The 18,237-nt window shown below is 48.4% G+C and overlaps 1 protein-coding gene across 2 annotated transcripts in view; it reads right to left on the bottom strand.

The window, feature by feature from the left end:
- Positions 1 to 18,237, bottom strand: part of XRCC5 (X-ray repair cross complementing 5) — a 519,003-nt gene that overhangs the window by 144,398 nt on the left and 356,368 nt on the right. The gene's annotated exons all lie outside the window — the stretch shown is intronic.

Here is an 18,237-nt window from a genome sequence, read left to right as displayed (position 1 = left end):
AAATACACTGAGCGTCACAAAAGAGTCTTCACACGAGGTGTATGCAAATAAAAATGGTTTTCACCACACACACTGATTAACACAATATGAACAGCATGTATTTCTGGGCATAAATCATACTTGGACATATTATTAGCAGTAGTAGGCCTAACAGTGTTAAAATTACATCAGTAATATGCACACTTGGGGAAAAATCCTATTTTACCCCCAGCACCCTTATGCAATGTGCTACGTTGTCAGATCCGGGCCCAGCTTGGCAAATAACACAATTAAAATCCAAACATTTCCTGGGGTGCAACCCAGGTCACAACAATATCAGGTATGTGTATACACAGGAATTTATAGCACTTTTCAGCAGCACTGCGAACCAAGGCAGCATGGGTAAAACCAATGTCAAAACGGAGTATTCGCTAGGTAGAGATACAAACTAGTTAAACAATACCGCTGCGCGGTGCAACTATTAACAGACTGTTCTCATGCAGCACACTCTCCCACATTCACAGAGCACCGTAACGTGGTGCAAATTATATCCTACAGGTAAGTTGATAATATGAATGTGGACCCCGTAGCGCAATCCCTCCCACACCTCTCAGTTACCCCCAAACCCCACTACTCTGACCACAGGTTCGAATAAAAAAAAAAAAAACACCCCTTCCTATACTGGTTCAAGGCTTGAGTCACACTTAGTCAGGGGCCCAGGGGAGAAAGCTGGAGTAACTATCAGGGTTACAAGGCAACAGTCGACAAATGGGAGGTTGGCCATCGCTCCGGAAGTTCACCCCCTTTATGCTGAGCAGAAAAGGCTAAAGGCTGTGCCAGTTCAATGAAGAGGTCCCTCAATTCGCCTTTCGGCATCAGCCCAGTTCTACGAAGCACAGGGAGGTCTTGCAGTCTCTCGACCTGCAGTGCAGCTGTCCCCGTACCTCATGGGAAGTGATACACAATGTCTGGTGCGCGTGGATTCGAGTCGCACCAGACAAGCTGGTCACAATAAACCACGAGCCAGGTTCTCCGCACTTCCCAGGAAATGAGGCACACCGTCTGGTGCTCAATAACATGAGTCGCACCAGACAATCCAGTCACAATTAACCAAATGTTGGGTTTGCCGTACCTCCCTGGAAATAAAGAACGTCTTGTGTGCGATGATCAGAGTCGCACCAGACAATTCAATCCCAATCAACCCAGCGTCTGGTTCGCCGTACCACACTGGAAATGAGATACCGCGTCTGATGCACGATGATCCGAGTCGCACCAGACAATCCATTTACAATCAACTCACAGTCGGGTGTGCCGTACCTCCCTGCAATAAAGCACAACGTCTGGTGTGTGATGATCCGAGTTGCACCAAACAATCAACTCAAAATCGGGTTCGCCTTACCTCCCTAGAATGAGGGCCAATGTCTTGTGTGTAATGATATGAGGCACACCAGACAATTCAGTCCCACATACACAGTTGCAACTTCAGTAGTACCGCACGAGGTAAAATGAGGCCCTACTACGGATGCAAACTCCCTCCGATGGTTGCAACCTGTGAATCGGACACCGCATGCAATGAGCATTCCGTCAGCATGTCGCATGAGAGAGATGCGCCACAGACGCTGAAGAAGGCCACTCTGAGTCCCGCAACCAGTAAATCCGCTCACCACAAACAAGATGATTGTGCGTGCGGAGGCCCCACAATATAGGAGCCACACTCCTTAGATGCTGGCACGGTTTGGCGTCTCCACACAAGGCAATCCAGTCTCCAGGCACAATACGTAGTTCCATGCTCACCCCGCGCTGCAGTCAGGATCCAGCAGATGAGGTAGCGCTTGAGAGGGCACCGATCATCAGGTGAAACATGTAGACGGTGTAGGTTCCCCAAGGGACTCTTTATTGTCCCAGAGATCTCCACGAAGAACAGGGGGCAAGCTAACAAGCCTCAGGAGAGCACACTTCAGGGCGCCACACAGCAGCAGGTAGCTGGCCCAGGCCAGCCACTTTCAGGCAGGGAGCACGGTTCCTTCCAATGGCTGTCTCCTCTTTGTGTACAACAGATTCCTCTGGCAGTGTGCACTACGTAGTCCAGGATCTCTCATCCCATGTCCCCGCAAGTGTATCTCTGCCCTGCTGAAGTATGGCACCAGTAGCTATACCGTAGTGTGCCTTTGAAGTTGGGATGGTTCCCCTTTGAACCACAGATGTCTCCTCTAAATTTTAGTCCTGTCTGCCACGAGGCCTTGGAATGCAGATCTTAATCTTTAGTGGAGCCATGATCTGGCTTCCTAGAGGCCACAGTCAAAACCTCTCCCCCCAATCTATCTAGCCAAGTCCTCAAATGGCTGAGGTCTGCCTTTCCAGTTGCAGACTTATTGTTTGTAGCTGTTTCTGAGGAATGCACAGATGTGCTCCCCCAGCCTCCAGGGTAGACTGGAGTCAAACTAAAAGGCAAACAAAAGAGTTTAGCGCAGAGAAATGCCCACTTCCTAGAAGTGCCATTATACAGCTATTAATGACAAATCCACCCTTACCACAAGGCAGGATTTGTCATTGTTAATCCAATGATAGTAAGCCCCGTGAGGCTGCTCCACAGTAAGCTACCACTGCAGCCTAAAGTGAGCTCAGCCATTCCCACAAGGTTACCTATGGAGAGAGCAAACCTCTAAGTTAGTGACAACAGACATGGGGTTTCTTCACTCCCTGGGCAGGGAACACACATGTATCTGCCTTGCCTTTCACCTATCACTGGCTCCACACCCTTCCCAGGGGTCACCCCAGGGGTGCTCTAGTGTTCATCAAAGGCCCCTTCAGCATTGGCCAATGATTTAGAAAGACCAACCTGAGCATAAATGCAATTGCACACACAGAGGCCTGCCATGGCGGGCTTGAGACATGTTTAAAAACATCAGGTAAGCACTACTTCCTAATGTGTAGGAAGGGCGTGCGCACTTTCACAATGGCTTAGAGTGAGAAAGTGCCCAGAGTCCAAAGGCCACAAAAAGAGAATCAGCAAAAACCATGAGGAAAACCAAAATATTTAGGGAAACACTACCTCAGGAGTATCAGGTCCAACAGGCTCTCTCCTATTTCTTTCTCATGTGAAGGCCTTCGGGCTCGGTGTTGGAGAGTGTCTGCCGCTGGAACGGAATGGATGGTGGTTTCCTCGGCTCGGTTTGTGGCTCTAGTGGAGGCAGCATCGGCAGCTTCTGGGTGGCACCGGCCACAGTGCTGATGGAAGGAGCATATAGTTGAGCACCAGTGTGAAGGCTGGAGTCGGTGTCAGTGCGACTGAGTTGATGCCGTATGACATCACAGGCATAAACATGGGGCCTGGTTTGATCCTGCCGAAGATATTGAATATGGCGTTCAGGAAGGCTGCTGGATCAGTGCCTGGACCTGGGAACTCTGGCTCAGCTGATGAAGCCATAGGGGAGTTCAGTAAGAGAAGTACTGAGGCCGAAAGATCCGGAAGGAGGGAAGCCAGCGCCGATGGAGTCGACTCGACAAGTGCAGGCACTGGTAAGATTAACTTAGAGATTGGGACCAGCTAAGCAACAGGCATGGATCTGTCCAGAGCGGTTTGTCAGGCTCCAAGGATACTAACTCGTGCTCTGAGGAAAAAGTTCCTTTGGGAGTCCAGGGCCGTCTAGTTGACTTATATTGCATAGAGTACATCCTGTGCTTCTTAGGTTTCTTTCTCCTGGATTCGGAGGAGAAAGGTGAACTTGAGAGGGGTCGAGATAGACGTTTCCCGTTAAGTGCTGGCCATGAAGAGCCTAGCCTTGCGCTCCTTGATGGCCTTCGGATTCATCCTGAGGCAAGAGTTGCAGCATAGAGTATCATGGACAGATCCCAAGCGCCACAGGAAAGTAGCATGGGGATCCACAATGGGCATCTGTCCCTCGCAGTCCCTCAGGGCTTAGAGCCCAAACGCTTGGGTGGAGACATAGTACTGCAAAATAGATTGTTTTGGGTGAGGAAAACTCCCGACACTCAGAAAAGAGCGAGCTCTAATCTGCATCAAAGAGGCGGAAAAAAGGAAACCGATTTTTGTGCTCTGGGCCTGGCACTATATGGTTTCGGGGTCATATTAGGTCACTTCTGGCATCGACCAAAGCCAGCGTCCCCTACCGGCGACGTGAGCGCTTTGAAGTTTCTGGATCATGTCTGACAGCAGGGTGTGTTCTACTGGTGATGAATCTGCAGTAGATTTATCAATCAGATAGAAAATTTGATAATACTGACCAGTAGTCCCTACTTATGAAGGCGAGCACAAACCTGGGATAGACTATGAACTTCTCTTTAACAAAAGTAAAGTAATAATCTTACTAGCTCCATCATACCTAATCTGGTATAACTTGAAATAAGCTTAATTGAAAGCAGCGAGAACAGTCTCAGAAGATTTATATTTCTTCACCATTATGACCATTTAAACAACAGTACCTGTGAAATTAAGTCAGATGTCCTCTGGAGGGGGACTGTAACTTGGAGCTTTTCTCCTGATTGGGTGATGCCATAAAAGCCTTAGCCCTGCTCTCCTCTTCGAGCGCTTTGTTCCGCATTGAGACACAGGAAGTTACATGACAGACAAAGCACTCTTGCAGGTTCTAAAGAGTTCAACTGTGACGAACTTCAGGGGCAACAGGATTTTGAATGATAACATTCAGTCCCTTCTCCGAATAAAGAGAAATTTGGTTACATCACCGGGCACTGATGTGAGCACATCTGTAGTGAAAGTCCCTTGGTTGGGAGTACTGCTGGGACGTTTTCTTGTAGCTTCAGTCTGAAGCCTCAGATCCTTCAAAGATGAGGCAATTGCAGAAAGATAGACCCATATAGTTTCTAGAATGAGAAAGTCAATAATTTAGCCAGCAAGATATAGGTAGCAGAGATGGAGTAGTTTCTTTTCTGTAACTCCAGTTCTGTAGTAGGGGTATCTCTGTTATAGTCATAATCTAGTGAATAGTCCCACCCATGTGCGTGGACCCCGGAGCAATAAAAAATAATCTCTAAAAGGTGACAAATCATGCAGACCTGCATACACCTTTAAGAGAGAATTTAATTTAAAGACAGATAATGCAGCCTATACCCACAGACTACACTGTCCAGTACTTCAACTAGAATTCCACCAACATCCACAAACAGCACTGCCTGTCTAGTTTTTCTCCACAAAGGAAAAAACCCTGCCTCTACCAGCAAAAGCCTCTGGAATGATAGAGAGGAAGGAGAGGACAGACAAGCCCCATAGGCTGCCATTATGTGGCTTGGAACAGGATACTGTGCCTTTAAGAAAACTTTCCAGTTTTCCAGAACTTTCCCCAGTATCCCAGAATGCCCAGCAGGTCCCATTTACTTTCAGTTCTTTTTGAAGGCGTAGCACGCCAGACCTGTAGCATTCTACATCTGAATAAGTATCTCTCCACCGGGGAGGAGGGCGGGCGCTTATGACTATAACAGAGATACCCCTACTACAGAACTGGAGTTACAGAAAAGAAACTACTCCTTCTGTAGTAGGGGATCTCTGTGTATAGTCATAATCTAGTGAATAGAATGGCAAGCCCATCCCCACAAAACAAAAGCGGTGGAGAACACACAAGACACTACCACTACTGTGCGAACAAATTTCGCAGCGAAGCCTGCCCAACCTGAGCATCTGCCCTGGCATCAGTGTCCAGACAGTAATGCGCAGCAAAGGTATGGACCGACTTCCAAGTGGCCGCCTTACAGATTTCCGCAATCGGAACATTACGCAGCAAAGCCGTCGTGGCAGCTTTGCCCCTGGTGGAAAGAGCCTTAGGTTTACCCCCTAAGGTCTTATTAGCCTTTTGATAACACAATTGTATGCAGGACACAATCCACCGAGAAATGGACTGCTTAGAGGTCGCAAGACCCGTCCTGACTGAGCCATAATTAACAAACAATTGGTCAGACCTACGAATATCCTTGGTCTTATCCAGATAGAATTTCAACACCCTCCGAACATCCAGGGAATGGAGAGACCTTTCCGCTGGCGAAGAGGGATTCTGAAAGAACGTAGGTAAAGTTATGGTCTGGTTGACATGAAAATCAGAGATAACCTTAGGAAGAAATTTAGGGTGAGTACGCATCACAACCTTAGCAGTATGAAATACAGTATAAGGTTCTTGACAACATAATGCCTGAAGTTCACTCACCCTGCGGGCCGATGTAATGGCCACTAGGAACGCCGCCTTCCAGGATAGATGCTGCAATGAAGCCTTGTGAATGGGTTCAAAAGGCTCCTTCATCAGTCTGGACAGCACCACATTCAAGTCCCAGGAAGGCGAGGGAAGTCTGACGGGAGGAAACACTTTCTTCAAGCCTTCCAAAAAATCCTTGACCACAGGGATCTGAAAGAAGGAAGTCTGTGAAGGGCATTTCCTGTAAGCAGTCAAAGCAGCCAGATGAACCTTAATGGAATGGAAATTAAGGCCAGACTGCGCCAGATGTAAAAGGTATGGAAGGATGACATCTTCCTTACATGTTGTCGGATCAAAGTTCTTGGACTTACACCAGATACAGAACCTCTTCCACTTGTAAGCATAGGATGTTCTAGTGGAAGGTCGCTTAGACTCCTTCAGAATGTCCATACAATCGTCTGGTAGATTCAGATGGCCATATTGCACTATTTCAGGAGCCATGCCGCCAAACTCAAAGACGAGAGGTTGGGGTGCACCATCCGCCCCCCGAACTTCGTGAGAAGGTCCGGCCTGCACGGCAACCGCATGTGAGGAAGGAGAGACCGGTGAAGAAGGTCCGTGAACCACCACTGCCTGGGCCACTCCGGGGCGATCAGGATCATCCGCGCCCTGGACTGGGACAACTTGATGAGCACCGTCGGAATCAGGGGAATGGGTGGAAAAGCGAACAGAAAGCTGTTCGACCAATCGATCCATAGCGCATTCCCCAGCGTCCCCCGCTGGTAGTACCTGGATGCGAAGTCTCGGCATTTGCTGTTTTCGGCGGTGGCGAACAGATCTACGTCTGGAGTCCCCCACCTTGCGAAGACTTCTCCTAGTACTTTGTCGTTTATGACCCATTCGTGGTTTTCCTGAATCAGCCTGCTCAAGGCGTCCGCCTGAGCATTCTGCACTCCTGGCAGATGCGTGGCCGTAATCGTCAGTCCTCTGGCCAGCAGCCAGCGCCAGATCGCCTGCGCCTCCTGCGACAGAGTGCGCGATCTCGACCCCCCCTGCTTGTTGAGATAATACATCGTGGTTGTATTGTCCGTCTGTATCAGCAGCGAGTTGGTCTGGAAGGACGGAAGGAAGGCCTTCAGTGCCAGGAAGACAGATCTGAGTTCCAGGAAATTGATGTAGTACGTCGATTCCAAAGCAGACCACTTCCCCTGAATCTGCAAGTCCCCGGAATGCGCTCCCCAGCCCTGGAGAGACGCATCCGTCACGACACTCGTCGTGGGAATGTCCTTGTGGAAGGGAACCCCCTTGAGGAGGTTTTCCGCCGAACACCACCACTTCAGAGACTGAAGAGCATGCAGCGACAGGCGTATCTTGTCGTCCCAAGAGCCTGTCCTCTGATCCCACTGATCTTCCAAACACTCCTGCAGTGGTCTCATGTGTAGCCGAGCGTGAGGCGTGAGGAAGATACAGGAGGCCATCGATCCCAGTAGAGACGACACCTTCCTCACTGTCGTCGATGGAGCAGTCCTGAGGTCCTGAGCCTTCCGAAGGAGTGATAACCGTCTCTCCTCCGAAGGAGACACGCTTGCTGACCGCGTATCGATGGAGGCCCCCAGGTACTGTATGCACTGGACCGGAGTCGTGACCGACTTGGACATGTTGACGTGTAACCCCAGCTTGTGCAAGAGCTCGCACGTCCATCGGAAGTGTTCTTGCGCTTCCGCGAAAGATGATGCCTTGATCAGCCAATCGTCCAGATACGGGTAGACAAACACCTTGTTCCTCCGCAGGTGTGCCGCCACCACCGCCATGCACTTCGAAAAGGTCCTGGGCGCAGATTTTAGCCCGAATGGCAGTACTGTGTATTGATAGTGATTGGCGCCGACTTGGAATCGCAGGAACTTCCTGTGCTTCCTCGCTATGGGCACATGGAAGTACGCATCCTGTAGATCTATGGCACAGAGCCAGTCTCCCCGTTGCAGCTGAGGGTAAATCTGGTGCAACGAAAGCATGCGGAACTTCTCTCTGCGAATCCATTTGTTTGCCTGCCTCAAATCCAGAATGGGCCTGAACTCGTTCTTGTCCTTCTTGCGAACGAGGAAGAACCGAGAGTACAGACCTCTTCCCCTTTGAGACAGAGGTACTTCTTCTACCGCCTTTTTTCTCAACAAGATGTCTGCCTCCGCCTGGAGCTCTCTCAGCTGGAATCGAGAGCTGACCGGCGGAATCGCTGGAGGCGGGCTGATAAACCGAAGACTGTATCTATTGCAAACAATATTCAGCACCCACTTGTCCTGAGTAATTTTTCTCCACTCTGCCGGAAAAAATTGAATGCTTCCCCCCACTGGAGTGGGTAACGGTTGAGGGGGAAGTAACCACTCAGGGCCGAGACCCGGCCGGGCCCTTGGTTGTGGTAGTAGCCTGCTGGCCTCCTCTACCCCTCTGGCGTTTCTGGAAGGGCTTGCGGAACTGCTGCTGTTGTGGCTGCTGCTGTCCCGAGCCCTGCCCACGACCTCTGCCCGACGACCCGAACCTCCTTTGGAACGGGCGCTTCTTTTTCTCGGCCTTCTCCAACCCGACGGCCGTCAGGGTTTCCGCCTCAGCCTTCATGCGGGCCATCTCATCGTCCGCATGCTTCCCGAACAGGGTTTCCCCCGAGAAGGGCAGGTTGGCCACTCTTTGCTGCGCCTCCGGCTTGAGGGACGTCAGGCGCAACCACGAATGGCGCCGCTGGTGGACGCCATGACAGTAGGCATGGGCGGCCAATAAAGATACGTCCGCCGCTGCGCTGATCGTTTGGTTCGACACCAGCATGCCTTCGCGCACCGTCTCCAAGAAGTCCTCCTTCTTGTCCCGTGGCAGGAGGTCTGCATATTGCTGCAGGGACTCCCACAGGGCCCGGTCGTAACGGCCCAACAAAGCCCCTGCACTCGCCGCCTTCATGGTGGTAGCGGCGGTACCACACACCTTCCTGCCCGCAGAATCCAGCCAGCGGCTTTCTTTGTCGGGTGGAACCGTGGAGGCCGGGGCGGTTGCATGTTGTTTTCTTGCCGCCGTCACGATCACCGAATCCGGCTTCGGGTCCACTCTCAGAAATGACGGATCCGACTCCGGGGCCCTGTACTTTTTCATGAGCCTGGAAGGAGCGGCCTTCGTCGTCGCGGGAGTAAGGAACAGCTCCAAGGCGGGTTCCACCAGTCCTGGTACCAGAGGCAGTAGGGGGCGAGACAGGTGTTTTTTACGAAGCGTCTCGAATATCACGGACGTCGTGGGTGTTGGAACCGTCACCGTGATACCCAACTTTGCAGCCCCTCGCAACAGCACCTCTTGGAACGAGACCAAGTCGTCCACCGGAGACACCCTCGTCCCCGGGGAGTCCGACAGCGTCGGGAAAAGGTCTCTGTCCGAGGAGCGCGTGCGCGACCTGGACCTATACCTCCTACGGCGTCGTCTTGAGTCCGACGAGGACCGTCCACGGCTCCGTGATCTTCTCCTCCTGTGAGAGCGGGAGCGCGACCTCTTCGGCTTCGGCCTGTCCGCCGGTCTCGCTGGTCCAGGCGACCGTGGGCGTCGTGGCTTCGGGGTCCCCTGCGGCGGAGTCGGGTACCGTGGAAGGGAAAACGACCGCGGGGGAACCGGCGGCGGTCCCACAGGGGTGCGTGGCAGCGACAGAGGCTGGGGCGGCGGAGGCAGCGCCCGCGGCCGAGGTGGCGGTGGTGGAGGTGTTTGTGGAGGTGGTGGTGGAGGTGGAGGTGGAGGTGGTGGTGGTGGCGGTGGCGTCGGCGGGAGAGGAGGAGGCGACGGAGGCATCCGAGGCGGCGTATACACCACCGAGTACACCGATCCCGGTGACTCTCTCTTCCTCGACGTCGATCTTCTCCTCGACGTCGATCGTCGCCTCGACGGCGACCTGCGTCTCGACGCCGACCTGCGCCTCGACGGCGACCTGTGCCTCGACGGCGACCTGTGCCTCGACGGCGACCTGTGCCTCGACGGCGACCTGTGCCTCGACGGCGACCTTCGCCTCGACGGCGACCTTCGCCTCGACGTCGACCTTCGCCTCGACGGCGACCTTCGCCTCGACGGCGACCTCAAGCGTCTCGACGTCGATCTCCTTCTCCTCTTCATCGACGGCGAGCTGCGATCCCTCGACGGCGAATGCCGACGCCGGGTCCCATCTCGACGACGACCGCTGGACGGAGCCGACGACGGCGTCGTCGCCGACGACGCCGATGTAGTCGACGGCGGCCTATTCAGGTCCCTCGACGGCGATCGTCGACGCCGCTTTTCCCCAGAGCCCTGGGGGGACGGCGAACAGACGGTGGTCATCCTCCTCGACGTCGCCGTCGACGCCCTCGACGTCGACGGGGAGTGGGAGCGCTTACTGGTCTTCCTGCCCCTGGGGAGCCCCCCAGAGGCCTCAGTATGGGCCAAATCAGCCCCTCCAGACCCACCTGGTGCCTTCAGTCTTCGTTCCTCCAGAACTTGAAGCCTGATCTTCATTCTGTCCCTCAGGGTCCTGGCAGAGAACGAGTGGCAGATGGTACAGCTTTCAGGCACGTGGGACTGGGGAAGGCAACCTATGCACACCTCGTGTGGATCAGTTTTAGCCTTCTTTCGACCACATTCCGGGCACTTGTCGAACAAGCCAGGCATGTTGACAGTACCAGCTACTAAACACAAGAAAAAGTGACAAAAATTGCCAAAATCTCAATTAAACCCTTGAAAAGGGGAGAGCTCAATGCTCCAGGGTCCTGCTAGCAGGAGCCGGAAAAAAGAACTGAAAGTAAATGGGACCTGCTGGGCATTCTGGGATACTGGGGAAAGTTCTGGAAAACTGGAAAGTTTTCTTAAAGGCACAGTATCCTGTTCCAAGCCACATAATGGCAGCCTATGGGGCTTGTCTGTCCTATCCTTCCTCTCTATCATTCCAGAGGCTTTTGCTGGTAGAGGCAGGGTTTTTTCCTTTGTGGAGAAAAACTAGACAGGCAGTGCTGTTTGTGGATGTTGGTGGAATTCTAGTTGAAGTACTGGACAGTGTAGTCTGTGGGTATAGGCTGCATTATCTGTCTTTAAATTAAATTCTCTCTTAAAGGTGTATGCAGGTCTGCATGATTTGTCACCTTTTAGAGATTATTTTTTATTGCTCCGGGGTCCACGCACATGGGCGGGACTATTCACTAGATTATGACTATACACAGAGATCCCCTACTACAGAACTGAAGGTCGTGAGTTTGAATACACGAAAGGCCAGTGCAGTCTTTCATCCTTTGGTAAAGTGAGTACCAACACACTGGCTAGTAACAAGCGTTCCTTAAGGAGCCTAGAAATGGCGGCAGTGTTAAACTGTCATCTATTGGTGGCATTAGTAAGTTGAGATGCAAATCTATCCTTCCAAATTAGATAAAATTAAATAAAAACAGAACAGTTATATAATGATCTTTCTGCTTCACTTCAGACTATCTGCATTGTGAAAGTAGCCCCATCTCAGTAAGGTGCAGGGTATTTGTCTCATGAGTGTATTTGGTGGCGGGTAAATCACTGTACTAAGTAAGACACCAGTAAATATATACTGCTTTACATTTCCTTCCAGTATGGATCCTTCTGGCTGCAGACTGAGAGGTAACACACGCAGTGCTGAGCGCACGCAGAATGCAGGGCCCCTCTTCATAGAGTCAGTGTTGTCAATGGCTGTAGAAGAGAAGAGAATGTTGAAAGTGTGCACCCCTGAGCAGAGAGTAGTCAGAGTTGGAAACTACCCCCTGAAAGAAGCATCTGAGTGAGAGGTGCTCCTCTTCATGCTTCCAGTACCGACGGGCGACAAAGGGCCACTCTTCTTGAGGGTTCTCATTTCTTTACAACTGTCTTGGGTCCTCTCTCTGCTACTCAAGGAGAGGAGCCACAGGTGCCCAAGGTCATTGGTTCTCTTCAAACGCCTGGAATTGATTAGATTCCGTCCCTGGAATAGTAACAGGATTGCTTTCAGCTCCAAAGGTTATTGACAAAGACTGACTGTCCAAATCACAGACAGGAGTCTCCTGTCTGTGAATAATGGGGGAATGATGGGTGAAATCTTGGAGTTACCTTTGATGAGTGGAGTGATTTTGTTCTCCTGGTAATTAAGAGTGCATGACCCAGATTGTATTGAGTGAAAGGTCAGAGGAGTACCTATTACATTTAGTGCTTATTATTGCATGTTTTGCATTTCATTCTGACGAGGCAATAATGAACATATAAAAAGTAACCCGTCTTTGATATATTGCTTACCTGGCCCAATGAGCAATATCCTCATGACTCTGGTATTCAGGCATCACATGGGGATAGTACTTCAATGTGGCAATAGATATGTAGCAGAGAGAAGGTAAAGATTAATCTTTCTCACAGATACCAGTAGGTGAACTACTGTGGTTACCTTGGTACCATCCCAAAAAGAAATAATGAAGGTTGGTTTCCCCACAAAGTAGGTCATGAAAGGGTTCTTCTATTTCACATTGCTCTACTGAGGGGATACTGTATTGTTTGCATTTGTGATTAATGGGAATATTGCAGGCAGTTTACCATTTAAGTGAGTTGCACTTGTTATCAGTAATTGAGACCAATTAAGAATATCTGTCCCCCACAGGACAGGGGTTTGGCTGTTCGTTCTTGTGGACACTGAATGAACAAGATTACCCTACGCCCGGTTTTTGTGCGAGAGAGCCCTGGTCTAAACAAGCTCTACTGAGCTGAAGGATGAAATAAACCACAGGAGGGGGGAGCACACTGGGATATGATCAGGGATGCCAGATGACCCTCTCAGGGTCACAGGCACAGCAAAAAGGTGATGCCTTTAGATAGACACATAATGGGAAGGATAGAAAGCCCAAACTGCCCCCCCAGCGCCTTGAGACCCTCACGGGTATGTAGTGCGCTCTACAAATGTATTGATTGATTGATTGACTGTATTTTAATTTACTGGTGAGTGGCGTGAACTCTCTTCAGAACCAACTTTGGACTTAAGACTGGTATTTCTGAACTAAAATCTCATTTGTGAGCCATCAGCCCTGAAGGCTTGACATGAATAAACAAGTAGTAGTAGTAGTAGTAAAGGTTATTCAGACCATAGGCTATTAAACAGGAAGAAAATATTACATATAAAAGTCATTTCAATTGTGTAAATGTTCAACTATGACCCAGGCAACACCAATAAACAAATATGCCTCATAACATTTAAAACCGGTTTTAAACTTACTCTAAAAGGCCTACATGCGACATCCTAACTTATATACTAGATTAAAACAGCTGCTTATCATGTAAAACCAAATAAAATCAATAGAAAAGCCAACACTAACTGAGCTCATAAGGCCAATAAAAACCTACCCACCACACAGACTACATCCTGGAATTGCACATCATACAACAATCTTATAGCTTCCATACTAGTCTTTGCACCATATTGGATTAGAACTGGTTTTAAAAGTCTACTCCTTATTCCAATAAAATACAAACAATCCATTAAAAACACACACACCAGATCATCCACATCTACAATTATAATCTTCATCCATGAGGGATATTCCACCAACTTGGATTGCAAACGTGGGATTTATCCCAGCACGATATTTCAGTAGCTCTCTTCTCATTGCGAGGTTTGGCAACTCGGAAAGATAGAAGCATATTGTGCAATTCAACCAAGACTTTCTTAAAAACTATTTAATGATCTCTTTGACTTAGAAGATCTCAAATCTCTGCCTCTCGATTACAGCATTCTTTTCCTTTAATTCCTTTTTTGTTAAAAATTAAGAGGGCATTTTTTTTTCTATATTAAAGTAGTTGGCCAGACTTTTGAGACGCTCCGTAACATCTTTTGCCCAACGTAACTCAGCCTGACAAATTTCCTTTGCATACAGCCTTAAAACTTTTCATTTTGAGAACGTTAGCCGTTTGTGCCAGAAAAGTTAAGTTGGCTGCTATACTATTCCAAGAGTCCAACCCAGCTTCTGCTCTAATTGCTTGAACGATGACCCATAAAGGAAGACCTAATAGAGTTTTAAGACAGTTATCCTCAATTTTCTCCCAATTTTGTTTCGAACCCAGGCCTGGGATCTCTGCCCCATGCAGCATTCATGGAGGGCTCATAGCTTTACATGCAGTGAACCTCGGCTTTACTGAGGAGCCATCAAATTCCCTTTGGCATTTTTTAAACACTCCCACAGATGTTAGTGGCTGCGTTTTTAAGGCATCCAAGTGCATTTTCCAATGCAATTTATTATTGGGCAGCATGCCAAGATATTTATTGGGGAGGTATTTTTTTTTTTACAATCATTTCCCCCAAGACCCAAGTAAATGTTTAGCTTTTTTTCCTATCACCAAGATATTCGTTTTTTCTATATTTATTGTTCAATCTTTTGGTTTACAGTAGTTATGAAATGCATATAATTTTCTTTGAAGTCCTCTTTCGCCACATCTAGAATAAGATCATTTGTAAATCCTAAACAAGGTATGTGCGGATCCCACATCTTTGGAGAAAATGAGGGCATATTGCACAAGACTCCAGGCAAATCGGTAAGGTATAGTAAGAATAGAGCAGTGAACTATGTTCAATTGGGATTTGACTTGAGAGAGCTCCATTAATATCTAGTTCAACCTTGGCCCAGTTACCTTGGTGTAGTTCATTGAACATAGCTTCTGGGAATAAACAGTATTCTACAGGTTTTCCAGAGTATTTTTCTTAAAGACTCGTCTCTCTACAAGCTCGCCCTCTGAACAATTCCAGTTCTCTCCCTAGCCATCCTAATTCATCAGCCTCACATAATCAAAAACTACATCGGCGATTGCTGGTAACTCTGCTATTTATAATCTATTGATCCACAAGCTAATGCGCTCTCACGTATGCCGCTCCCAGCACTTCCATCGAGCTCTGCTGCTCTGCATCTAGCATCACACTTTATGAATATAGTTAATAAATAAGTAGAAAAAGCCATATAGAAGTTTGTCTCCTGGTTCCAAGGACAACGTATATACTGCTAAACAATAAACCCTCCCTACAGCAGACGCAGATGAGGAAAAGTGTAATTAATTCTTTTTAAATTTACAACAAAAAAAACCCTTGTCATTTATACAAACAAATCATGTCTTGTAAAATCAAAGGGGTACAGTACACCCCAAGAAAGTCTCAGAAGTGTCCCTCCAAGTGACCAATGGAAAGAAGACCCTCAAATGCTCATGCCTTTGTTTAGAACTGCCACCAGCCAGTGATCACAAGCAGATTTGCTAAACGCAGACCTCTGAGCTGCTATGTAAGTGAGAAACTGGTACCCGAAGAGTGATTTACCTCAGCTGCGTTCCAGCCAGTGTTTGAGAATCCAGGGGTTACCATTTGCTGAAGTACATAGCTTTCTTCTTTCAACAACCATCCTATCAAAGAATCGCTGATGAAGAGATTCGCTGTTCAATTGAGAGAGGAGCAGTCAAAGGCTGAACCTGCTGCTGAGTCATGGAGCTCTGGTCCTGGATAACATCTCATAAAGCAATCTGCAGGAAAGAGCGCGGCTTCGGAGGCCAGACCCATTCTAAGCAGGTCAAGCAAAAGAAATACAGAACACTGCTGTACAAATGGCCAGGGGGAAACAATTGAAAAAATACAACCTTCTGCAAAGAGAACAATGCGACTCTAAGGTTAACATGCACCAGCACAAAAACCTTCCTAGTGATCTGAAAGAGTGAGTCACTGCATCTCATGTCTTCAGGCTAAGAGGTCTCGCCTAGAAGGAATTAAAAAAGAGAAGCCTTTTCCCATTGCAAATAGGGTAATCATAAGAAAAGACGGATCACAGCGGATTCAATTTACGGAAGAGGGTCACCATTCCAATGTTCTTAGGGCAGACATCTTTACACGACAATGGAAAGGGCTGATAATGAGCGCATCTCGCACGTGGAGTGTATGGTGTGTGCACACTGCTGAGTGAGTAGGAGTCCATGTGAATGCGATACAGACATTTAAGAGAATTTGAAATGAATCGTCAAATTGGTAACTTTGTTTATGAAAATAATGTGTATTCAACATAAGGCAACTAAAGCAATAACATTAGTCACAGTGAATGATTCAGTTCCCACATCCTCTCTTCACTTAGTTATGAGATTTTTACCCCTTTACATTCCTTTATAGGTTTTGTCATTCTTTATTTTGCTCCTCCCATCTTTACATTTTGATTTGTAGTGCTTTGCCTACAGGCTTTCACACCAGTAACAGAAAGATGAAAAATGGTGGAAGATAGGAAGTGTTGAAAAGCTAACAAGCAGGATGGTTTAGCAAAGCAGTGGGAATTTGATTTATACAGGCGGACCAACACAGGAAGGTGAGGACTGATCAAGTGGGAAAATCTGTAGGAGGGACTTTAAGAGCACTGCACTACAGTGTAGACCAAGGCCACTGAGGCTTGTACACAAGCAGAGTATGAGGTAAAGATAAGGTAGACTGGGCTACAAGGGTTTTGTCTTAGTCGTGTCCTCGAGGAATAAGACTCTACGTTTGATGTTCTTGTTGGAATGCCAGTCCTGTCTTGTGTCTTCTTGCAGGCCTGATGCCATAGTGTGTTGCCCTAGATCTGGACTTAAATTGTTTACCCAGTAGAGGTTATTCGTTGGAAGAGGGCTAGCAGGCGTATCCTGTTTTCCAATGTCCTTCATAGAGTCTTGTGCTCACTTCACTGCTGTGTCCTCAGAGTAGAACCTGGTCTGCAGGAGCCTTCAAGTAAGCAGTGTTTTTCACGGTTTTCGAAATTTACGACAGTACAGTTTTATCGCCCTGTTGCTGATGTTAGTTTAGCGTATTGATTAGAGAGTAGAGCTGCGGTTTGCTGCTACAGGGAAGTCAGGACGCTGTTTTCACTCGTTCGGTTTCCTCCAGGGAGGAGGAATGGTTTGATTTTGTTTTCAGGTCACAGGCGCAAGGCCAGGTATCACCTGTGGATTCTGCTCCGGTCTCACTGCATACATCTCCACTTGTCGCTGTCAGTGGAAAGCACGCACATGGAAGAGAATCCATGACAGTGGATGCCATTCAGGGCTTCGCTTATACATGGCTGTAGAGCACTTTAGCACTTAAAGCAACAACCATCCACGAGGGACACAAACTCATCACACTTTTAAAACTTAAAAAACAATAATCAATCATACTGCATTGCACATTAGGTACACTAACTCACCACACTGCACGGTGGGATATGATCTGTTTCCAAGGGTCACAGCCTCACCAGACCTCCAATGTATCCTACAACCAATAGCCTAGGGCACTTAAACACAAACCTACCACATAGCTTTACACCCTAGCAACACTAAGCCACTGCAATGTGTCCTAGGGATACTACTAAACCACAGTGAGCAACAGTCCACCACACTACACTCCATCACACTGGAACCAGCCTACTATGCAGCGGCGCCTCCAAGGAAGATTATATCTTGATTTGTGTATAGTGCTTCACGCGGCCCCGCTCTCTGCTGCGTCTAAATATCGTACATCACCGATGGTACTATTACCCAATTTAATGGTGCCCAGTTTATCAACCTCAAAGGCTCATTTGGCCTTGAGGCGCTTTTAACTCATGGCCTGAAGGTGACAGTCAATTTCAATCCTCATTCCGGTGTTCATACAGGACACTTCAGCTCGTACAAGAGAAATGAATGCATAACAAAAACACACTGCACAGCATTCAAGGACATTAACCCGTCACACTGCATGGTATTCTAGTAACACTAGGTCACCACTTTTTTATTTATTTTTACCTCTTTAAAAAGATCTTAAATCTATACCGTAAAAGAGAGCACAACAGACAATCATAGGTGCTAGATCAATAAAGCACAGCCCACCCCCAAGAACCATTTAGGAAAAAAAAAAAGGAAGAAACTATTGTTTTACTGCCTTTCCAATAAAATTGCAATGAAATTCTTGTGTCGCGTATGTCAGACAAGCAATTCTACAGCCTTGACCCCAGCAGAGGGAACAACATCCCTGTCTCTAGACTTGCTTTTTGCCTGGGGTGGCAACTCAGGGCGCTGCCGCAGGCCCTGCGGTAGCATTTAAAACTCTTCACAACATCTCCGCCCGGGGCTCATGTAACCC

This window comes from Triturus cristatus, chromosome 3_2 (assembly GCF_964204655.1).
Source record: "Triturus cristatus chromosome 3_2, aTriCri1.1, whole genome shotgun sequence".
Lineage (NCBI taxonomy): Eukaryota > Metazoa > Chordata > Amphibia > Caudata > Salamandridae > Triturus > Triturus cristatus.
The sequence above is the reverse complement of the archived record's forward strand: the minus strand, read 5'-3'. Positions and strand labels throughout refer to the sequence as shown.